Below are 21730 nucleotides of genomic sequence, written 5' to 3'. Positions count from 1 at the left end.
TCAGGTGAAAGCAGGTCTTGTGGTGCAGAGGGTAGCACCTCTACCTCTGAGCCTGGAGCTCCGGGCTTGAGTCCCATCGCAGGACGTGAAGGGGCGCTTGTGGCATGGCCAGGCAGTTCGATTGTCAACCTGTGAATACATCTGTAACAGACAACAAGCGTGGGTGAGTTTTCTGGTCCTCCAGAATTGTGTCATTGCTGCAATGCAAGAGCCTCACCACATTAAAATCCCATGCACAAGCTCTGGCAACATGCTCCATGGCAAATGTCCTCCTTGATTTATGATGTGGAGATACCGGCGTTGGACTGGGGTCGGTGCAGTAAGAAGACTCTCAACACCAGGTTAAAGTCCAACAGGTTTATTTGGTATCACGAGCTTTCAGAGCGCTGCTCCTTCATCAGATGATTCAAGGCACTGTTCAACAGAGCGAGCAAGACATAGGTAAATGATTAATTGACATTAATTTTTATTGGCAGCACGGTGGCACAGTGGTTAGCACTGCTGCCTCACAGTGTTAGGGACCTGGGTTCAGTTCTGGCCTTGGGTAACTGTCTGTGCGGAATCTGCACGTTCTCCCGATGTTTGCGTGGGTTTCCTTCAGGTGCTCCGGTTTCCTCCCAAACTCCAAAGATGTGCAGGTTAGGTTGCTTGGCCGTGGTGATTTGTCCCTTAGTGCCAGGGAGATCAGCAGGAAAAATAGCATGGGGTTTCGGGAATGGGGCCTGGGTGGGATTGTTGTCGGTGCAGGCTCGGTAGGCCGAATGGCCTCCTTTCTGCATTGTAGAGATGCCATGATTCCCAGTGTGATTAATTACAGCCCAGGAGTGGCATTGTGCCGTTGTGCCAAGGGCTACGCAAATGCCATTGGACGAATGGGATGGGCATAATTCCTGCCCCAAGTATGCTTCCTGAACATGTGAGGGGCCAGGATAGAAGAACTTCCCAGATCAAGCACCAATTAAAAACGGCTGTGCCATTAAGGTGGAATCCAAACATTACCAAGTTCCAGCCAAAGTATCTGATTTTTCTTCCACTCCAACAAGCAAGTGGAAGAAGCCAGCAGCGGGAAGCTTGAGCGCACATTAACACTTCGAGAAGGAGACAAGAAGCAGTCACACAAGCCTGACATGCCATGTTGTGATATTCACATTTGGCCGTAACATGTATTTATAACATTTTGCAAAGAAAATAGTACAGTAAGTCTCATAAACAAGACATCTGCAGCATAATATCGGCTTTATATTTGATAGACCAGTGGTGCTCAAACACTTTTGTTCAGAGGATCATTCTGAAATGGATTAGTGATCGCAAAGCCCCATCTAAAGAACACAGCATCCATAAAATGAAAGTGCTGCAGTTTTTGAAATAAAACTTGGAAAAAAATTAGAACAGCGAGAGATACTGGGAGCAAGTAGCGAGAGCAGGAGTACAGAGAGAGAGAGCAGGAGCACTGATGCGCGTTATCACACACGAGGCTTGAGAAGCTCAGGAAATAAAGGCTTTTATTTGCTGTAACAATGCAGCTACTAATTATACACACGATCCCAGACTGAGGGGTCCCAGACAGAGCAGAGACCTTTATACCTCTCCCAGGAGGCGGAGCCCGACTGGGATGTACCACAATAACTATAATACAGGTGTAACAGCCCAACCCTAACCCCAACAGCAACAAGTAGAACAACCCATCCCTAACCCCAACAGCAACATATATACATACTTGTAGTACTGGCCAGACCCTGGCTCAGTACTATCTAGTGGGAACCAACGATGGTTCACCACATTCACCCCTCCTTTGAAAACAAAGGCCGGCGGGGTACAAAAAACAGAATAATTTGTCATCAGTCTATAAGTTCAGACGGTCAGGGGGACCGCACCGTCGTTGTGACCTCCTCAATACCGGCGATGACACCGGAGTAGGCACTCGCGGTGGCGTTCTCCCCAAGGCGATGTCCAACTGTTCCTCCACAGTTTCACGGGCCGGTTAAGACCATAAGACCATAAGACCATAAGACATAGGAGCGGAAGTAAGGCCATTCGGCCCATCGAGTCCACTCCACCATTCAATCATGGTTGATTTCAACTCCATTTACCCGCTCTCTCCCCATAGCCCTTAATTCCTCGAGAAATCAAGAATTTATCAATTTCTGTCTTGAAGACGCTCAACGTCTCGGCCTCCACAGCCCTCTGTGGCAATGAATTCCACAGACCCACCACTCTCTGGCTGAAGAAATTTCTCCTCATCTCTGTTCTAAAGTGACTCCCTTTTATTCTAAGGCTGTGCCCCCGCGTCCTAGTCTCCCCTGTTAATGGAAACAACTTCCCTACGTCCATCCTATCTAAGCCGTTCATTATCTTGTAAGTTTCTATCAGATCTCCCCTCAACCTCCTAAACTCCAATGAATATAATCCCACGATCCTCAGACGTTCATCGTATGTCAGGCCGACCATTCCTGGGATCATCCGTGTGAATCTCCGCTGGACCCGCTCCAGTGCCAGTATGTCCTTCCTGAGGTGTGGGGCCCAAAATTGCTCACAGTACTCCAAATGGGGCCTAACCAGTGCTTTATAAAGCCTCAGAAGTACATCCCTGCTTTTGTATTCCAAGCCTCTTGAGATAAATGACAACATTACATTTGCTTTCTTAATTACGGACTCATTCCCTCGGTTGACCCTGAGGTGATGGTAATCCATGGAGTTCCGACACGCCCTGAAGTGGCGACCATCCTCTGGACTCAGGCAAGCTGTACACGGGAGTAAAAGTGTTAAGTAATGGTCCCGATGCTGCCCGCGCCGTGTCCGGAGGGGAAACAATAGTTATGGGGTTTGTAACAGGGGGTATGGGAGCGACAGGGGTTTCTACGTCCCCTGCTGGCGCCAGGTCTCGGATCGAGACCGTGTCCTCTCACCCATCAGGGTATGCCACATAGGCATACTGAGGGTTGGCGTGGAGGAGATGGACCTGTTCGACCAACGGGTCGGACTTGTGGGCCCTTACATGTCGCCGCAGGAGGACAGGTCCTGAGTACGTCAACCAAGACGGTAATGAGGTCCCAGAGGAAGACTTCCGAGGGAATGAAAACAGCCTCTCATGGGAAGTAGCGTTGGTTGCCGGACACAGGAGTGAGCGTATGGAATGGAGCGCATCAGGGAGCACCTCTTGCCAACGGGAGACTGGAAGGCTTTTTGACTTCAACGCCAGTAAGACAGCCTTCCAGACTGTAGCTTTCTCACGTTCCACCTGTCCGTTACCCCTAGGGTTGTAGCTCGTGGTTCTACTAGAGGTAATCCCGTATGAGAGCAGGTATTGCCTCAAGTCATCGCTCATGAACGACGAGCCCCTGTCGCTGTGAATGTAGCTTCCCTCGGAAGTCTTCCTCTGGGACCTCATTACCGTCTTGGTTGATGTACTCAGGACCTGCCCTCCTGCCAAACAGGGTAAAAAGATCACGGAATGCCTTGATAACCGTGGCAGCGGATGTATCAGAGCAGGGAATAACAAAAGGGAATTTCGAGTACTCATCAATGATGTTGAGGAAGTACACATTCCGATCTGTTGAGGGAAGGGGGCCCTTAAAATTGACACTCAGTCTTTCGAAGGGACGAGTGGCCTTGACTAATTGTGCCCGGTCAGGTCGGTAAAAGTGCGGTTTGCATTCCGCGCATACCCGACAGCTTCATTGTTATGGACCTGACATCCTCCACCGAGTAGGGCAGATTGTGGGCTTTTATAAAGTGGTAGAGCCGAGTGACCCCAGGATGGCATAGGTCATTATGGAGAGCCTGCAAACGGTCCTCCTGTATACTGGCGCATGTTCCACGCGAGAGGGCGTCCGAGGGCTCATTGAGTTTCCCTGGACGATACATGATGTCATAGTTATAGGTGGAGAGATCAATTCTCCACCACAAGATCTTGTCGTTCTTGATCTTGCCCCTCAGCATGTTATTAAACATGAACGCCACGGACCGCTGGTCCGTGATCAGAGTGAACCGTTTTCCCGCCAAGTAATGGCGCCAGTGCCTGACAGCCTCCACAATGGCCTGGGCCTCCTTTTCCACCGCTGAATGCCGAATGTCGGGGCCTTGGAGGTCCACTTCTTTTCGCCTCACGCCAGTGGCCCGATTGGCCTTTGATAAATTGAAAGCCGACATCGCGAAAGCTACGATGCACGCGGTTGATGGGTCCATCCCCTTACTTGGCGAGAAAACGGTTCACCCTGATCATGGACCAGCGGTCCGTGGCGTTCATGTTTAACAACACGCAGAGGGGCAAGATCAAGAATGACAAGATCTTGCGGTGGAGAATTGAACTCGCCACCTATAACTACGATATCATGTATCGTCCAGGGAAACTCAATGAGCCCTCGGATGCCCTCTCGCGTGGAACATGCGCTAGTATACAGGAGGACTGTTTGCACGCCCTCCATAATGATCTGTGCCATCCTGGGGTCACTCGGCTCTACCACTTCGTCAAAGCCCGCAACCTGCCTTACTCGGTGGAGGACGTCAGGTCGGTAACAAGGAGCTGTCGGGTTTGCGCGGAATGTAAACCGCACTTTTACCGACCTGACTGGGCACATTTAGTCAAGGCCACTCGTCCCTTCGAGAGACTGAGTGTTGATCTTAAGGGCCCCCTTCCCTCAACGGATCGGAATGTGTACTTCCTCAATATCATTGATGAGTGCTCTCGGTTCCCTTTTGTTGTTCCCTGCTCTGATACATACGCTGCCACGGTTATCAAGGCATTCCGTGATATCTTTACCCTGTTCGGGTACCCCAGCTACATCCATAGCGACAGGGGCTCGTCGTTCATGAGCGAGGACTTGAGGCAATTCCTGCTCTCATACGGGATTGCCTCTAGTAGGACCACGAGCTACAACCCTAGGGGTAATGGACAGGTGGAATGCGAGAATGCTACAGTCTGGAAGGCTGTCTTACTGGCGTTGAAGTCAAAAAGCTTCCAGTCTCCCGTTGGCAAGAGGTGCTCCCTGATGCGCTCCATTCTATTCGCTCCCTCCTGTGTCCGGCAACCAATGCTACTCCCCACGAGAGGATGTTCTCATTCCCTCGGAAGTCTTCCTCGGGGACCTCATTACTGTCTTGGTTGACGTACTCAGTACCCGTCCTCCTGCGGCGACATTTAAGGGCCCGCAAGTCCGACCCGTTGGTCGAACAGGTCCATCTCCTCCACGCCAACCCTCAGTATGCCTATGTGGCATACCCTGACGGGCGAGAGGACACGGTCTCGATCCGAGACCTGGCGCCAGCAGGGGACGTAGTAACCCCTGTCGCTCCCATACCCCCTGTAACAAACCCTTTATCTTATTTCTTCCCCGGACACGGCGCGGGCAGCATCGGGACCATTGCTTAACCATTTTACTCCCATGTACAGCTTGCCTGAGCCCAGAAGATGGTCGCCACCGCAGGCCGTGTCAGGATCCCCTGGACTACCGTCACCTCAGGGTCAACCGGCCTGTGAGTCCGTGGAAGAACAGCTGGATGCCGCTTTGGGGAGAACGCCACCGCAAGTGCCGACTCCGGTGTCACCGCCGATATTGAGGAGGTCACAACGACGGTGCGGTCCCCCTGACCATCTGAACTTATAGACTGCTGACACTTTATTCTGTTTTTTTGTACCCCGCCGGCCTTTGTTTTCAAAGGAGGGGTGAATGTGGTGAACCATCGTTGGTTCCCACTGGATAGTGCTGAGCCAGGGGCTGGCCAGGACTACAAGGATGTACAAATGTTACTGTTGGATTGTGCTATTGTTGCTGTTGGGGTTAGGGTGGGGTTGTTACACCTGTGTTTGTTACTGTTGTGGCACATCCCAGTCGGGCTCCGCCTCCTGGGAGTGGCATAAGAGTCCCTGCTCTGGCCGGGACCCCTTCAGTCTGGGATAGTGTATATAAGTTCTGGTAGCTTCGTTAACAGTAAATAAAAGCCTTTCATTTACTGAGCTTCAAGCCTCGTGTCTGAATAGCGCATCAGAGAGAGAGCAGGAGCACAGAGAGAGAGAGCAGGAGCACACAGAGAGAGCAGGAGCATAGAGAGAGAGAGCGAGAGCACAGAGAGAGAGAACAGGAGCACAGAGAGAGGGAGCAGGAGCACAGAGAGAGAGAGAGAGAGCGGGAGCACAGAGAGATTGACAGCAGGAGCACAGAGAGAGAGAGAGAGAGAGCAGGAGCACAGAGAGAGAGAGAGAGAGCAGGAGCACAGAGAGAGAGAGAGAGCAGGAGCACAGAGAGAGAGAGAGCAGGAGCACAGAGAGAGAGAGAGAGCAGGAGCACAGAGAGAGTGGGAGCACAGAGAGAGAGAGAGCAGGAGCACAGAGAGAGGGAGCAGGAGAACAGAGAGAGAGAGAGCAGGAGCACAGAGAGAGAGCGAGCGGGAGCACAGAGAGAGAGAGAGAGAGCAGGAGCACAGAGAGAGAGAGAGAGAACAGGAGCACAGAGAGAGAGAGCGGGAGCACAGAGAGAGAGAGAGAGCGGGAGCACAGAGAGAGAGAGAGAGAGCAGGAGCACAGAGAGAGAGAGCGGGAGCACAGTGTGGTGAACCATCGTTGGTTCCCACTAGGTAGTACTGAGCCATGGCCTGGCCAGTACTATGAGTATGTATATATGTTGCAGTTGGGGTTAGGGATGGGCTGTTACACCTGTATTATAGTTATTATGGTACATCCCAGTTGGGCTCCGCCTCCTGGGAGAGGTATAATGGTCACTGCTCTGTCTGGGAACCCTCAGTCTGGGATCGTGTACTATACATGGTAGCTTCATTGTAATAGTAAATAAAAGCCTTTATTTCCTTGAGCATCTCAAGCCTCGTGTGTGATAACGCGCATCAATTTTATTTACTATTAATTAAACTCTCGTCGTTAAAAAAAAAAGAAAACGATACAGAGAGTATGGAGCAAATGTTAAAACCCGAACGTCTTACACTGGATCTACTTGCGGCGGGCGCCTCTAACACCTTCGACCACTGGTTGAAATGTTTTGAGGACTACCTTGCAGCCTCCGCAGCGGTCACCACAGACGTCGACAGACTCCGGGTCCACCACGCGAGGGTAAGCGACACCGTATATCTCGCGATCCGTGCGGCCACCAACTAAACAAGGGCCCTCGAGCTTCTTAAGAAGCGTTACATTGAACCGCCAAAGGAGATGCATGCTCAATACCTCTTAGCCACTCGACGACGGCAGCCCGGCGAAACGACGGAAGAATACGCGAACGAGCTCCTACAGCTAGCCAGGGGCTGTAACTGCAAAGCAGTGTCGGCAGAGCAGAATATGAACGACCTCGCCCGAGATGCGTTTGTGGCGGGAATCGGATCATCTTATATCCGACTCAGACTGTTGGAGCAAGGTAATCTTGATCTCACTAAGTCGATAGAACTAGCAGATATGTTGGAGACGACCTCCAAAAGCCTAGTATTGTATCCCGAAGACCACGTGGAGACAACGTGGCAGGAGCAGTCGCTGATCCCTCCTCGTCCCTCAGGTTCGAAAAGCTGCGTGATGGCGTGCCCACACTCGGGCCTGACGACGGCAGCAGCTCAGGGCGGCCCGCGGTGTTACTTCTGTGGGGGAGTGAAGCACACTCGGCAGCGATGTCCCGCTAAAGCTGTGTTGTGCTCCGCCTGCAGTAAGAAGGGGCACTATTCGAAGGTATGCCGATCCAAACTTACTTCCAGGAACAGCAGTGCGGACTGCGACTCCTCGGAGCCCGGTTCTTCATCATCGGCATCGTCGAGGGTTTCGTCCACGTGCGAGGCCAGGACGCCGCCATTACAGTCGACGGAGTCGCAAGAGATGCGCGACCACCAGGGGTCGCTGAGTTTGGCGCCATCACCCACGTGCGACCTATGGGAGCAGCCATGTTGGTCGGCACCGACCGCGAACGACCAGCAGGGGTCATCTTCATCTATCTCAGCTGCCTGCAGTGGCGCTCACGAACCAATGGTGGCGTCGATCATCCTGGACCAGGCCAAGCCTCACAGACTCGACAAGTCTATGATGGACATTCAGGTAAACAAACACTTGATTTATTGTCTGTTTGACAGCGGGAGCACTGAGAGTTTTAGTGACCCAGACGCTGTGAAGCGGTGTGGCCTCCAGATCCAACCTGTCAAACAGACGATTTCGATGGCATCAAGGTCCCGGTCTGTCACCGTGCTAGGGAGTTGCATGGTAAATTTAATGGTGCAGGGCACGGTTTACGAGCGCTTCAAGCTCCTGGTGTTACCGCACCTTTGCGCGCCAATACTCCTCGGACTAAATTTCATGGTCCACTTGAAGAGTGTAACCCTACAGTACGGTGGGCCACTCCCTCCGCTTTCAGTGGGAGAACAGCAGCTTCCAAATTGCACAACGCGCCCCGCCTGGAGCCTCTCGACGCTGAAGATTACCACACCCTCCCTGTTCCAGAATCTTGTGCCAGGCTGCAAGCCCATCGCAACTAAGAGTAGGCGTTACAGCGCTGAGGATCGGATCTTCATTCGATCTGAAGTTCAGCGGCTCCCCAAGGAAGGGATCATACAATCTAGCGCTAGTCCATGGAGAGCGCAGGTCGTGGTGGACAAGAGTGGGAACAAACCCCGGATGGTCATTGACTATAGTCAGACCATTAATCGATACACGCAGCTGGATGCGTATCCCCTCCCGCCCATATCTGACATGGTCAACCAGATTGCGCACTACCGGGTGTTCTCCACCATAGTCCTCAAGTCTGCCTACCACCAACTCCCCATTCGCCCAGAGGACCGACAATACACGGCTTTTGAGGCGGATGGTCGCTTGTATCACTTTCTCAGGGTTCCTTTTGGTGTCACCAGTGGGGTCTCGGTCTTCCAGCGTGCTATGGACCGAATGATGGACCAGAACGGACTGCGGGCTACCTTCCCGTACCTGGATAACGTCACTATCTGTGGCCATGACCAGCAGGACCACGACACAAATCTCCTTAAGTTCCTACGCACTGCATCTCGCCTGAATCTGACCTACAACAGGGAGAAGTGTGTATTTCGTACGCGCCGTTTAGCCATCCTCGGATACGTGGTGGAAAACGGGGTCATTGGCCCTGATCCAGACCGTATGCGTCCCCTCCTTGAACTTCCCCTGCCCACTAGCGCAAAAGCACTGAGAAGATGCTTAGGCTTCTTCTCTTACTATGCACAGTGGGTTCCCAATTACGCGGACAAAGCCCGTCCGCTCATCAAGTCCACCTCTTTTCCCCTAACACCAGAGGCTCGATTGGCCTTTGATAAACTAAAAGCCGACATCGTGAAAGCTACGATGCACGCTGTTGATGAGTCCATCCCCTTTCAGGTGGAGAGCGATGCATCTGATTTCGCCCTGGCCGCCACACTTAACCAGACGGGCAGGCCCGTCGCCTTTTTTTCCCGCACCCTCCAAGGCCCCGAAATTCGACATTCAGCGGTGGAAAAGGAGGCCCAGGCCATTGTGGAGGCCATCAGGCATTGGCGCCATTACTTGGCGAGAAAACGGTTCACCCTGATCACGGACCAGCGGTCCGTGGCGTTCATGTTCAATAACACGCTGCGGGGCAAGATCAAGAACGACAAGATCTTGAGGTTGAGAATCGAACTCTCCACCTATAATTACGACATCATGTATCGTCCAGGGAAACTCAACGAGCCCTCGGATGCCCTGTCGCGAGGAACATGTGCCAGTATACAGGAGGACCGTTTGCAGGCTCTCCATAATGACCTATGCCATCCTGGGGTCACTCGGCTCTACCACTTTGTAAAAGCCCGCAATCTACCCTACTCGGTGGAGGATGTCAGGTACATAACGAGAAGTTGTCGGGTATGCGCGGATTGCAAACCGCACTTTTACCGACCTGACCGGGCACAACTAGTCAAGGCCACTCGTCCCTTTGAAAGACTGAGTGTCGACTTTAGGGGCCCCCTTCCCTCGACAGATCGGAATGTGTACTTCCTCAACATCATTGATGAGTACTCGAGATTCCCTTTTGTTATTCCCTGCTCTGATACCTCCGCTGCCACGGTTATCAAGGCATTCCGTGATCTTTTTACTCTGTTCCGGTACCACTGCTACATTGACAGCGATAGGGGCTCGTTGTTCATGAGCGATGACTTGAGGCAATACCTGCTCTCATACGGGATTGCCTCTAGTAGAACCACGAGCTACAACCCTAGGGGTAACGGACAGGTGGAACGTGAGAATGCTACAGTCTGGAAGGCTGTCTTACTGGCGTTGAAGTCAAAAAGCCTTCCATTCTCCCGTTGGCAACAGGTGCTCCCTGATGCGCTCAATTCCATACGCTCACTCCTGTGTACGGCAACCTACGCTACTCCCCATGAGAGGCTGTTTTCATTCCCTCGGAAGTCTTCCTCTGGGATCTCATTACTGTCTTGGTTGACGTACTCAGGACCTGTCCTCCTGCGGTGACATGTAAGGGCCCGCAAGTCCGACCCGTTGGTCGAACAGGTCCATTTCCTCCACACCAACCCTCAGTATGCCTATGTGGCATACCCTGACGGGCGAGAGGACACGGTCTCGATTCGAGACCTGGCCCCAGCAGGGGACTTGGAAACCCCTGTCGCTCCCATACCTCCTGTTAGAGACCCCCCAACTATTGTTTCCCCTCCTGACACGGCGCGGGCAGCATCGGGACCATTACTTACCCCTTTTTCTCCCGTGTACAGCTTGCCTGAGTACAGGAGATGGTCACCACTTCAGGGCGTGTTGGAACTCAACAGCTTATCATCACCTCGGGGTCAGCCGGCCCGTGAGACTGTGGAGGAACCGTTGGACATCGCCTTGGGGAGAACGCCACCGTGAGTGCCTACTCCGGTGTCATCACCGGTGTTGAGGAGGTCACAACGACGGTGTGGTCCCCCTGACCGTCTGAACTTATAGACTAATGACAAATTATTCTGGTTTTTTTTGTACCCCGCCGGCCTTGGTCTTCAAAGGAGGGGTGAATGTGGTGAACCATCGTTGGTTCCCACAAGGTAGTACTGAGCCATGGTCTGGCCAGTACTACGAGTATGTATATATGTTGCTGTTGGGGTTAGGGACGGGTTGTTCTACTTGCTGCTGTTGGGGTTAGGGTTGGGCTGTTACACCTGTATTATAGTTATTATGGTACATCCCAGTCGGGCTCCGCCTCCTGGGAGAGGTATAAAGGTCACTGCTCTGTCTGGGACCCCTCAGTCTGGGATCGTGTACTATACAGGGTAGCTTCGTTGTAACAGTAAATAAAAGCCTTTATTACCTTGAGCATCTCAAGCCTCGTGTGTGATAACGCGCTTCACACAGAGAGAGAGCGGGAGCACAGAGAGCAGGAGCACAGAGAGCGGGAGCACAGAGAGAGAGAGAGCAGGAGAACAGAGAGAGAGAGCAGGAGCACAGAGAGAGAGAGAGCAGGAGCACAGAGAGAGAGAACAGGAGCACAGAGAGAGAGAGCAGGAGCACAGAGAGAGAGAGCAGGAGCACAGAGAGAGAGAGCAGGAGCACAGAGAGAGAGAGCAGGAGCACAGAGAGAGAGAGCAGGAGCACAGAGAGAGAGAACAGGAGCACAGAGAGAGAGAGCAGGAGCACAGAGACAGAGAACAGGAGCACAGAGAGCGAGAGAGCAGGCGCACAGAGAGAGAGAGAGCAGGAGCACAGAGAGCGAGAGAGCAGGAGCACAGAGAGAGAGAGCAGCAGCACAGAGAGAAAGAGCAGGAGCACAGAGTGAGAGAGAGAGCAGGAGCACAGAGAGAGAGAGCAGGAGCACAGAGAGAGAGAGCAGGAGCACAGAGACAGAGAACAGGAGCACAGAGAGCGAGAGAGCAGGCGCACAGAGAGAGAGAGAGCAGGAGCACAGAGAGCGAGAGAGCAGGAGCACAGAGAGAGAGCAGGAGCACAGAGAGAAAGAGCAGGAGCACAGAGTGAGAGAGAGAGCAGGAGCAGAGAGAGAGAGAGAGAGCAGGAGCACAGAGAGAGAGAGAGAGCAGGAGCACAGAGAGCGGGAGAGCAGGAGCACAGAGAGAGAGAGCAGGAGCGCAGAGAGAGAGAGAAAGCAGGAGCACAGAGAGCGAGAGAGCAGGAGCAGAGAGAGAGAGAGCAGGAGCACAGAGAGAGAGAGCAGGAGCACAGAGAGCGAGAGAGAGAGAGCAGGAGCACAGAGAGAGAGAGAGCAGGAGCACAGAGAGGGCGCAGGAGCAGAGAGAGAGAGCGAGAGCAGGAGCGCAGAGAGAGAGAGAGCAGGAGCACAGAGAGAGACCAGGAGCACAGAGAGAGAGCGAGAGCAGGAGCACAGAGAGAGAGAGAGCAGGAGCACAGAGAGAGAGAGCAGGAGCACAGAGAGAGAGAGCAGGAGCACAGAGAGAGAGAGAGAGAGCAGGCGCACAGATAGAGAGAGGGTGAGCAGGAGCACAGAGAGAGCGAGAGCTGGAGTACAGAGAGAGAGAGCGGGAGCAGAGAGAGAGAGAGCAGGGGCACAGAGAGAGCAGGAGCACAGAGAGAGAGAGCAGGAGCACAGAGAGAGAGAGAGAGCAGGAGCACAGAGAGAGAGAGAGCAGGAGCACAGAGAGAGAGAGAGAGCAGGAGCACAGAGAGAGAGAGAGCAGGAGCACAGAGAGAGAGCGAGAGAGCAGGAGCACAGAGAGAGAGCAGGAGCACAGAGAGAGAGCAGGAGCACAGAGAGAGAGAGAGCAGGAGCGCAGAGAGAGAGAGAGCAGGAGCGCAGAGAGAGAGAGAGCGGGAGCACAGACAGAGAGAGAGCAGGAGCACAGATAGAGAGAGAGAGAGCAGGAGCACAGAGAGAGAGAGAGCAGGCGCACAGATAGAGAGAGGGTGAGCAGGAGCACAGAGAGAGCGAGAGCTGGAGTACAGAGAGAGAGAGCGGGAGCAGAGAGAGAGAGAGCAGGGGCACAGAGAGAGCAGGAGCACAGAGAGAGTGGGCAGGAGCACAGAGAGAGAGAGAGAGCAGGAGCACAGAGAGAGAGAGAGCAGGAGCACAGAGAGAGAGAGCAGGAGCACAGAGAGAGAGAGCAGGAGCACAGAGAGAGAGAGAGCAGGAGCACAGAGATAGAGCGAGAGAGCAGGAGCAGAGAGAGAGAGCAGGAGCACAGAGAGAGAGCAGGAGCACAGAGAGAGAGAGAGCGGGAGCACAGACAGAGAGAGAGCAGGAGCACAGATAGAGAGAGAGAGCAGGAGCACAGAGAGAGAGAGCAGGAGAACAGATAGAGAGAGAGAGCAGGAGCACAAAGAGAGAGAGCAGGAGCACAGAGAGAGAGAGAGAGCAGGAGCACAGAGAGAGAGAGAGCAGGAGCACAGATAGAGTGAGAGAGCAGGAGCACAGAGAGAGAGAGAGCAGGATTACAGAGAGAGAGAGAGAGTGGGAGCACAGAGAGAGAGAGAGAGCAGGAGCACAGAGAGAGAGAGAGAGAGCAGGAGCACAGAGAGAGAGTGAGAGAGCAGGAGCACAGAGAGAGAGCAGGAGCACAGAGAGAGATAGAGCAGGAGCGCAGTTAGAGAGAGGGAGCAGGAGCACAGAGAGAGAGAGAGAGCAAGAGCACAGAAAGAGAGAGCAGGAGCACAGAGAGAGAGCAGGAGCACAGAGAGAGAGAGAGCAGGAGCACAGAGAGAGAGAGCAGGAGCAGAGAGAGAGAGAGCGGGAGCACAGAGAGAGAGAGCAGGAGCACAGAGAGAGAGAGCAGGAGCACAGAGAGAGAGAGAGCAGGAGCACAGAAAGAGAGAGAGCAGGAGCATAGATAGAGAGAGAGAGCAGGAGCACAGAGAGAGCGAGAGCAGGAGTACAGAGAGAGAGAGAGCGGGAGGACAGAGAGGGAGAGAGAGAGCAGGAGCACAGAGAGAGAGAGAGAGAGTGGTGAACCAACGATGGTTCACCACATTCAAGACACTGGCGCCATTACCTGGCAGGTAAGCGGTTCACCCTGATCACGGATCAACGATCCGTGGCGTTTATGTTCAGTAACACGCAGAGGGGCAAGATCAAGAACGATAAGATCTTGCGGTGGAGAATTGAGCTCTCCACCTATAATTACGATATTATGTATCGTCCAGGGAAGCTCAATGAGCCCTCGGATGCCCTCTCGCGCGGAACATGCGCCATCATGCAGGAGGACCGCTTGAAGGCTCTCCACAATGATCTGTGTCATCCTGGAGTCACCAGACTCTACCACTTCATAAAAGCCCGCAACCTACCCTACTCGGTGGAGGAGGTCAGGTCAGTTACTAGAAGTTGTCGGATTTGCGCAGAATGCAAACCACACTTTTATCGACCAGACCGGGCACATTTGGTCAAGGCCACTCGCCCTTTTGAGAGGCTGAGTGTAGATTTTAAGGGCCCCCTTCCCTCAACGGATCGGAATGTCTATTTTCTTAACATAATAGACGAATTTTCCCGGTTTCCGTTTGTTTTCCCCTGTGCGGACACGTCGACTGCCACCGTCATCAAGGCATTCAGTGAGCTTTTTACCCTGTTCGGGTACCCCTGCTATATTCATAGCGACAGGGGCTCGTCGTTCATGAGCAACGACTTGAGGCAATTCCTGCTCTCATTCGGGATTGCCTCTAGTAGAACCACGAGCTACAACCCTAGGGGTAACGGACAGGTGGAAAGGGAGAATGCTACAGTCTGGAAGGCTGTCCTACTGGCACTGAAATCCAAGGGCCTTCCAGTCTCCCGGTGGCAGGAGGTCCTTCCAACTGCGCTCCATTCTATCCGCTCCCTCCTGTGTACGGCAACCAATGCTACTCCCCACGAGAGGATGTTCTCATTCCCTCGGAAGTCGTCCTCGGGGACCTCATTGCCAGCCTGGTTGACGTACCCAGGACCCGTCCTTCTGCGGCGCCATGTGAGGGCTCGCAAGTCCGACCCCTTGGTCGAACCGGTCCAACTCCTCCACGCCAACCCTCAGTATGCCTATGTGGCATATCCTGACGGGCGAGAGGACACTGTCTCCATTAGAGACCTGGCGCCCGCAGGGGACGTAGCAACTCCTGTCGCTCCTATTCCCCCAGTCACAGATCCACTACTCCTCATTACTTCCCCAGACGTGGCGCGGTCAGCACCGGGACCAGTGCATAACACTTTTACTCCCATGTACAGCTTGCCTGAGACTCGGAGATCGGCGCCACCATCATCACCACCACCACCACCACCAAACGTTCCAGGATCCCCTACACCATCGCCTCATCAGGGCCGGCCGGCCCGGGAGTCTTTGAGGGGACAGCCAGATGTTGCTTTGAGAGAGCCACCGCAAGCACCTGCTCCGGTTTCGCAACCGGTGTTGAGAAGATCGCAGCGTCGGTGTGGTCCTCCAGACCGTCTGGACTTGTGAATCCTGTTATTTTTTTTGTCATTGTCTGTTTTCATCCACCCCGCCACCTTTGGTTCCTAAAGGAGGGGTGAATGTGGTGAACCATCGTTGGTTCACCACTGGGGTTGTTATTGTTGTTGTTATGGGGGTTGTACTATGTTGTTGGGATAGGGTGTTTACCTGTCCCAAGTGTTATCATGGCACACTCCAGTGGGGTCCCGCCTCCGGTGGCAGGGTATAAGACCCCCTGCTCCGGCAGGACCCCTTCAGTCTGAACGGGTGAATTTGTGTTAGTAGTTTCATTGTTAATGTATTAAAGACTTCAGTTCTAAAGCCTTGTTTCCGGGTGCTCATTGAGGTGCATCAGAGAGCAGGAGCACAGAGAGAGTGAGAGCAGGAGCACAGAGAGAGAGAGCAGGAGCACAGAGAGGGAGAGCAGGAGCACAGAGAGAGAGAGCAGGAGCACAGAGAGAGGGAGAGCAGGAGCATAGAGAGAGAGAGAGCAGAAGCATAGAGAGAGAGAGAGGGAGAGAGGGAGCACAGAGAGGGAGAGAGAGAGCAGGAGCACAGAGAGAGAGAGCAGGAGCACAGATAGAGAGAGAGAGAGAGCAGGAGCACAAATAGAGAGAGAGAGAGCAGGAGCACAGAGAGAGAGTGAGAGAGCAGGAGTACAGAGAGAGAGCGGGAGCACAGAGAGAGAGAGCAGAAGCACAGAGAGGGAGAGAGCCGAAGCACAGAGAGGGAGAGAGAGCAGGAGCACAGAGAGAGAGAGAGAGCAGGAGCACAGAGAGAGTGAGAGCAGGAGCACAGAGAGAGAGAGCAGGAGCACAGAGAGGGAGAGCAGGAGCACAGAGAGAGAGAGCAGGAGCATAGAGAGAGAGAGAGCAGAAGCATAGAGAGAGAGAGAGGGAGAGAGGGAGCACAGAGAGGGAGAGAGAGAGCAGGAGCACAGAGAGAGAGAGCAGGAGCACAGATAGAGAGAGAGAGAGAGCAGGAGCACAAATAGAGAGAGAGAGAGCAGGAGCACAGAGAGAGAGTGAGAGAGCAGGAGTACAGAGAGAGAGAGCGGGAGCACAGAGAGAGAGAGCAGAAGCACAGAGAGGGAGAGAGAGCAGGAGCACAGAGAGAGAGAGAGAGCAGGAGCACAGAGAGAGAGAGAGCAGGAGCACAGAGAGCGAGAGAGAGAGAGCAGGAGCACAGAGAGAGAGAGAGCAGGAGCACAGAGAGGGCGCAGGAGCAGAGAGAGAGAGCGAGAGCAGGAGCGCAGAGAGAGAGAGAGCAGGAGCACAGAGAGAGACCAGGAGCACAGAGAGAGAGCGAGAGCAGGAGCACAGAGAGAGAGAGAGCAGGAGCACAGAGAGAGAGAGCAGGAGCACAGAGAGAGAGAGCAGGAGCACAGAGAGAGAGAGAGAGAGCAGGCGCACAGATAGAGAGAGGGTGAGCAGGAGCACAGAGAGAGCGAGAGCTGGAGTACAGAGAGAGAGAGCGGGAGCAGAGAGAGAGAGAGCAGGGGCACAGAGAGAGCAGGAGCACAGAGAGAGAGAGCAGGAGCACAGAGAGAGAGAGAGAGCAGGAGCACAGAGAGAGAGAGAGCAGGAGCACAGAGAGAGAGAGCAGGAGCACAGAGAGAGAGAGCAGGAGCACAGAGAGAGAGAGCAGGAGCACAGAGATAGAGCGAGAGAGCAGGAGCAGAGAGAGAGAGCAGGAGCACAGAGAGAGAGCAGGAGCACAGAGAGAGAGAGAGCAGGAGCGCAGAGAGAGAGAGAGCGGGAGCACAGACATAGAGAGAGCAGGAGCACAGATAGAGAGAGAGAGCAGGAGCACAGAGAGAGAGAGCAGGAGAACAGATAGAGAGAGAGAGCAGGAGCACAAAGAGAGAGAGCAGGAGCACAGAGAGAGAGAGCAGGAGCACAGAGAGAGAGAGAGCAGGAGCACAGATAGAGTGAGACAGCAGGAGCACAGAGAGAGAGAGAGCGGGATTACAGAGAGAGAGAGAGAGTGGGAGCACAGAGAGAGTGAGAGAGCAGGAGCACAGAGAGAGAGAGAGAGAGCAGGAGCACAGAGAGAGAGTGAGAGAGCAGGAGCACAGAGAGAGAGCAGGAGCACAGAGAGAGATAGAGCAGGAGCGCAGTTAGAGAGAGGGAGCAGGAGCACAGAGAGAGAGAGAGAGCAAGAGCACAGAAAGAGAGAGCAGGAGCACAGAGAGAGAGAGCAGGAGCAGAGAGAGAGAGAGCGGGAGCACAGAGAGAGAGAGCAGGAGCACAGAGAGAGCAGGAGCACAGAGAGAGAGAGAGCAGGAGCACAGAAAGAGAGAGAGCAGGAGCATAGATAGAGAGAGAGAGCAGGAGCACAGAGAGAGCGAGAGCAGGAGTACAGAGAGAGAGAGCGGGAGGACAGAGAGGGAGAGAGAGAGCAGGAGCACAGAGAGAGAGAGAGAGCAGGAGCACAGAGAGAGTGAGAGCAGGAGCACAGAGAGAGAGAGCAGGAGCACAGAGAGGGAGAGCAGGAGCACAGAGAGAGAGAGCAGGAGCACAGAGAGAGGGAGAGCAGGAGCATAGAGAGAGAGAGAGCAGAAGCATAGAGAGAGAGAGAGGGAGAGAGGGAGCACAGAGAGGGAGAGAGAGAGCAGGAGCACAGAGAGAGAGAGCAGGAGCACAGATAGAGAGAGAGAGAGAGCAGGAGCACAAATAGAGAGAGAGAGAGCAGGAGCACAGAGAGAGAGTGAGAGAGCAGGAGTACAGAGAGAGAGAGCGGGAGCACAGAGAGAGAGAGCAGAAGCACAGAGAGGGAGAGAGCCGAAGCACAGAGAGGGAGAGAGAGCAGGAGCACAGAGAGAGAGAGCAGGAGCACAGAGAGAGTGAGAGCAGGAGCACAGAGAGAGAGAGCAGGAGCACAGAGAGGGAGAGCAGGAGCACAGAGAGAGAGAGCAGGAGCACAGAGAGAGGGAGAGCAGGAGCATAGAGAGAGAGAGAGAGCAGAAGCATAGAGAGGGAGAGAGGGAGCACAGAGAGGGAGAGAGAGAGCAGGAGCACAGAGAGAGAGAGCAGGAGCACAGATAGAGAGAGAGAGAGAGCAGGAGCACAAATAGAGAGAGAGAGAGCAGGAGCACAGAGAGAGAGTGAGAGAGCAGGAGTACAGAGAGAGAGAGCGGGAGCACAGAGAGAGAGAGCAGAAGCACAGAGAGGGAGAGAGAGCAGGAGCACAGAGAGAGAGAGAGAGCAGGAGCACAGAGAGAGAGAGCAGGAGCACGGAGAGAGAGCGAGTGCAGGAGCACAGAGAGAGAGAGCAGAAGCACAGAGAGGGAGAGAGCCGAAGCACAGAGAGGGAGAGAGAGCAGGAGCACAGAGAGAGAGAGAGAGCAGGAGCACAGAGAGAGTGAGAGCAGGAGCACAGAGAGAGAGAGCAGGAGCACAGAGAGGGAGAGCAGGAGCACAGAGAGAGAGAGCAGGAGCATAGAGTGAGAGAGAGCAGAAGCATAGAGAGAGAGAGAGGGAGAGAGGGAGCACAGAGAGGGAGAGAGAGAGCAGGAGCACAGAGAGAGAGAGCAGGAGCACAGATAGAGAGAGAGAGAGAGCAGGAGCACAAATAGAGAGAGAGAGAGCAGGAGCACAGAGAGAGAGTGAGAGAGCAGGAGTACAGAGAGAGAGAGCGGGAGCACAGAGAGAGAGAGCAGAAGCACAGAGAGGGAGAGAGAGCAGGAGCACAGAGAGAGAGAGAGAGCAGGAGCACAGAGAGAGAGAGAGCAGGAGCACAGAGAGCGAGAGAGAGAGAGCAGGAGCACAGAGAGAGAGAGAGCAGGAGCACAGAGAGGGCGCAGGAGCAGAGAGAGAGAGCGAGAGCAGGAGCGCAGAGAGAGAGAGAGCAGGAGCACAGAGAGAGACCAGGAGCACAGAGAGAGAGCGAGAGCAGGAGCACAGAGAGAGAGAGAGCAGGAGCACAGAGAGAGAGAGCAGGAGCACAGAGAGAGAGAGCAGGAGCACAGAGAGAGAGAGAGAGAGCAGGCGCACAGATAGAGAGAGGGTGAGCAGGAGCACAGAGAGAGCGAGAGCTGGAGTACAGAGAGAGAGAGCGGGAGCAGAGAGAGAGAGAGCAGGGGCACAGAGAGAGCAGGAGCACAGAGAGAGAGAGCAGGAGCACAGAGAGAGAGAGAGAGCAGGAGCACAGAGAGAGAGAGAGCAGGAGCACAGAGAGAGAGAGCAGGAGCACAGAGAGAGAGAGCAGGAGCACAGAGAGAGAGAGAGCAGGAGCACAGAGATAGAGCGAGAGAGCAGGAGCAGAGAGAGAGAGCAGGAGCACAGAGAGAGAGCAGGAGCACAGAGAGAGAGAGAGCAGGAGCGCAGAGAGAGAGAGAGCGGGAGCACAGACATAGAGAGAGCAGGAGCACAGATAGAGAGAGAGAGCAGGAGCACAGAGAGAGAGAGCAGGAGAACAGATAGAGAGAGAGAGCAGGAGCACAAAGAGAGAGAGCAGGAGCACAGAGAGAGAGAGCAGGAGCACAGAGAGAGAGAGCAGGAGCACAGATAGAGTGAGACAGCAGGAGCACAGAGAGAGAGAGAGCGGGATTACAGAGAGAGAGAGAGAGTGGAAGCACAGAGAGAGAGAGAGAGCAGGAGCACAGAGAGAGAGAGAGAGAGCAGGAGCACAGAGAGAGAGTGAGAGAGCAGGAGCACAGAGAGAGAGCAGGAGCACAGAGAGAGATAGAGCAGGAGCGCAGTTAGAGAGAGGGAGCAGGAGCACAGAGAGAGAGAGAGAGCAAGAGCACAGAAAGAGAGAGCAGGAGCACAGAGAGAGAGAGCAGGAGCAGAGAGAGAGAGAGCGGGAGCACAGAGAGAGAGAGCAGGAGCACAGAGAGAGCAGGAGCACAGAGAGAGAGAGAGCAGGAGCACAGAAAGAGAGAGAGCAGGAGCATAGATAGAGAGAGAGAGCAGGAGCACAGAGAGAGCGAGAGCAGGAGTACAGAGAGAGAGAGCGGGAGGACAGAGAGGGAGAGAGAGAGCAGGAGCACAGAGAGAGAGAGAGAGCAGGAGCACAGAGAGAGTGAGAGCAGGAGCACAGAGAGAGAGAGCAGGAGCACAGAGAGGGAGAGCAGGAGCACAGAGAGAGAGAGCAGGAGCACAGAGAGAGGGAGAGCAGGAGCATAGAGAGAGAGAGAGCAGAAGCATAGAGAGAGAGAGAGGGAGAGAGGGAGCACAGAGAGGGAGAGAGAGAGCAGGAGCACAGAGAGAGAGAGCAGGAGCACAGATAGAGAGAGAGAGAGAGCAGGAGCACAAATAGAGAGAGAGAGAGCAGGAGCACAGAGAGAGAGTGAGAGAGCAGGAGTACAGAGAGAGAGAGCGGGAGCACAGAGAGAGAGAGCAGAAGCACAGAGAGGGAGAGAGAGCAGGAGCACAGAGAGAGAGAGAGAGCAGGAGCACAGAGAGAGAGAGCAGGAGCACGGAGAGAGAGCGAGTGCAGGAGCACAGAGAGAGAGAGCAGGAGCACAGATGGAGAGAGAGAGCAGGAGCACAGAGAGAGAGTGCAGGAGCACGGAGAGAGAGAGAGTGCAGGAGCACGGAGAGAGAGAGAGTGCAGGAGCACAGTGTGGTGAACCATCGTTGGTTCACCACTGGGGGTTGTTACTATGTTACTGTTGGGCTAGGGTGTTGTTACTGTGGGGGTTGTACAATGTTGTTGGGTTAGGGTGTTTACCTGTTATAAGAGTTATCATGGCACGTTCCAGTGGGGTCCCGCCTCCGGTGGCGAGGTATAAGACCCCCTGCTCCGGCGGGACCCCTTCAGTCTGAACTGGTGTATTCGTGTTAGTAGTTCCATTGTTACTCTATTAAAGCCTTCAATACCGAAGCCTTGGTTCCATGTGCTTATTGTCGCGCATCAATTTAATAGAGTAAACAGAAAACTCACAGCTGTACAACAAGAAGAAAAAAAAAACAGAGAGTATGGAACAGATTCTAAAACCGGATCGTCTGACACTGGACCCACGTGCGGTCGGTGCAGCTAACACATTCGACCATTGGTGGAAGTGCTTTGAGGACTACCTGGCAGCCTCGGTAGCTATCACTACAGACAGTGATAAACTCCAGGTCCTCCACGCAAGGGTAAGCGACACGATTTACCTAGCCATTCGTGCAGCTCCCACCTACCTGGGTGCCGTCGAGCTCTTAAAAAAAAGATACACTATGCCACCCAACGAGATACATGCTCGTTACCTCCTCGCTACACGACGTCGGCAGTCGGGCGAAACCATGGAGGACTATGCCAATGAGCTCCTGCAGCTTGCCAGGGGTTGCGATTGGAAGGACGTATCAGCCGAACAGTATATGTACGACCTCGCCCGAGACGCGTTCGTAGCAGGGGTAGGGTCCTCGTACATCAGGCTTAAATTGCTGGAAAAGGGGAAACTCAACTTGACCCAGGCAATGGA

The sequence above is a fragment of the Mustelus asterias genome, chromosome 6, assembly GCF_964213995.1.
Source record: "Mustelus asterias chromosome 6, sMusAst1.hap1.1, whole genome shotgun sequence".
In the NCBI taxonomy this organism is placed as follows: Eukaryota; Metazoa; Chordata; class Chondrichthyes; order Carcharhiniformes; family Triakidae; genus Mustelus; species Mustelus asterias.
Note: the sequence above shows the minus strand (reverse complement) of the source record.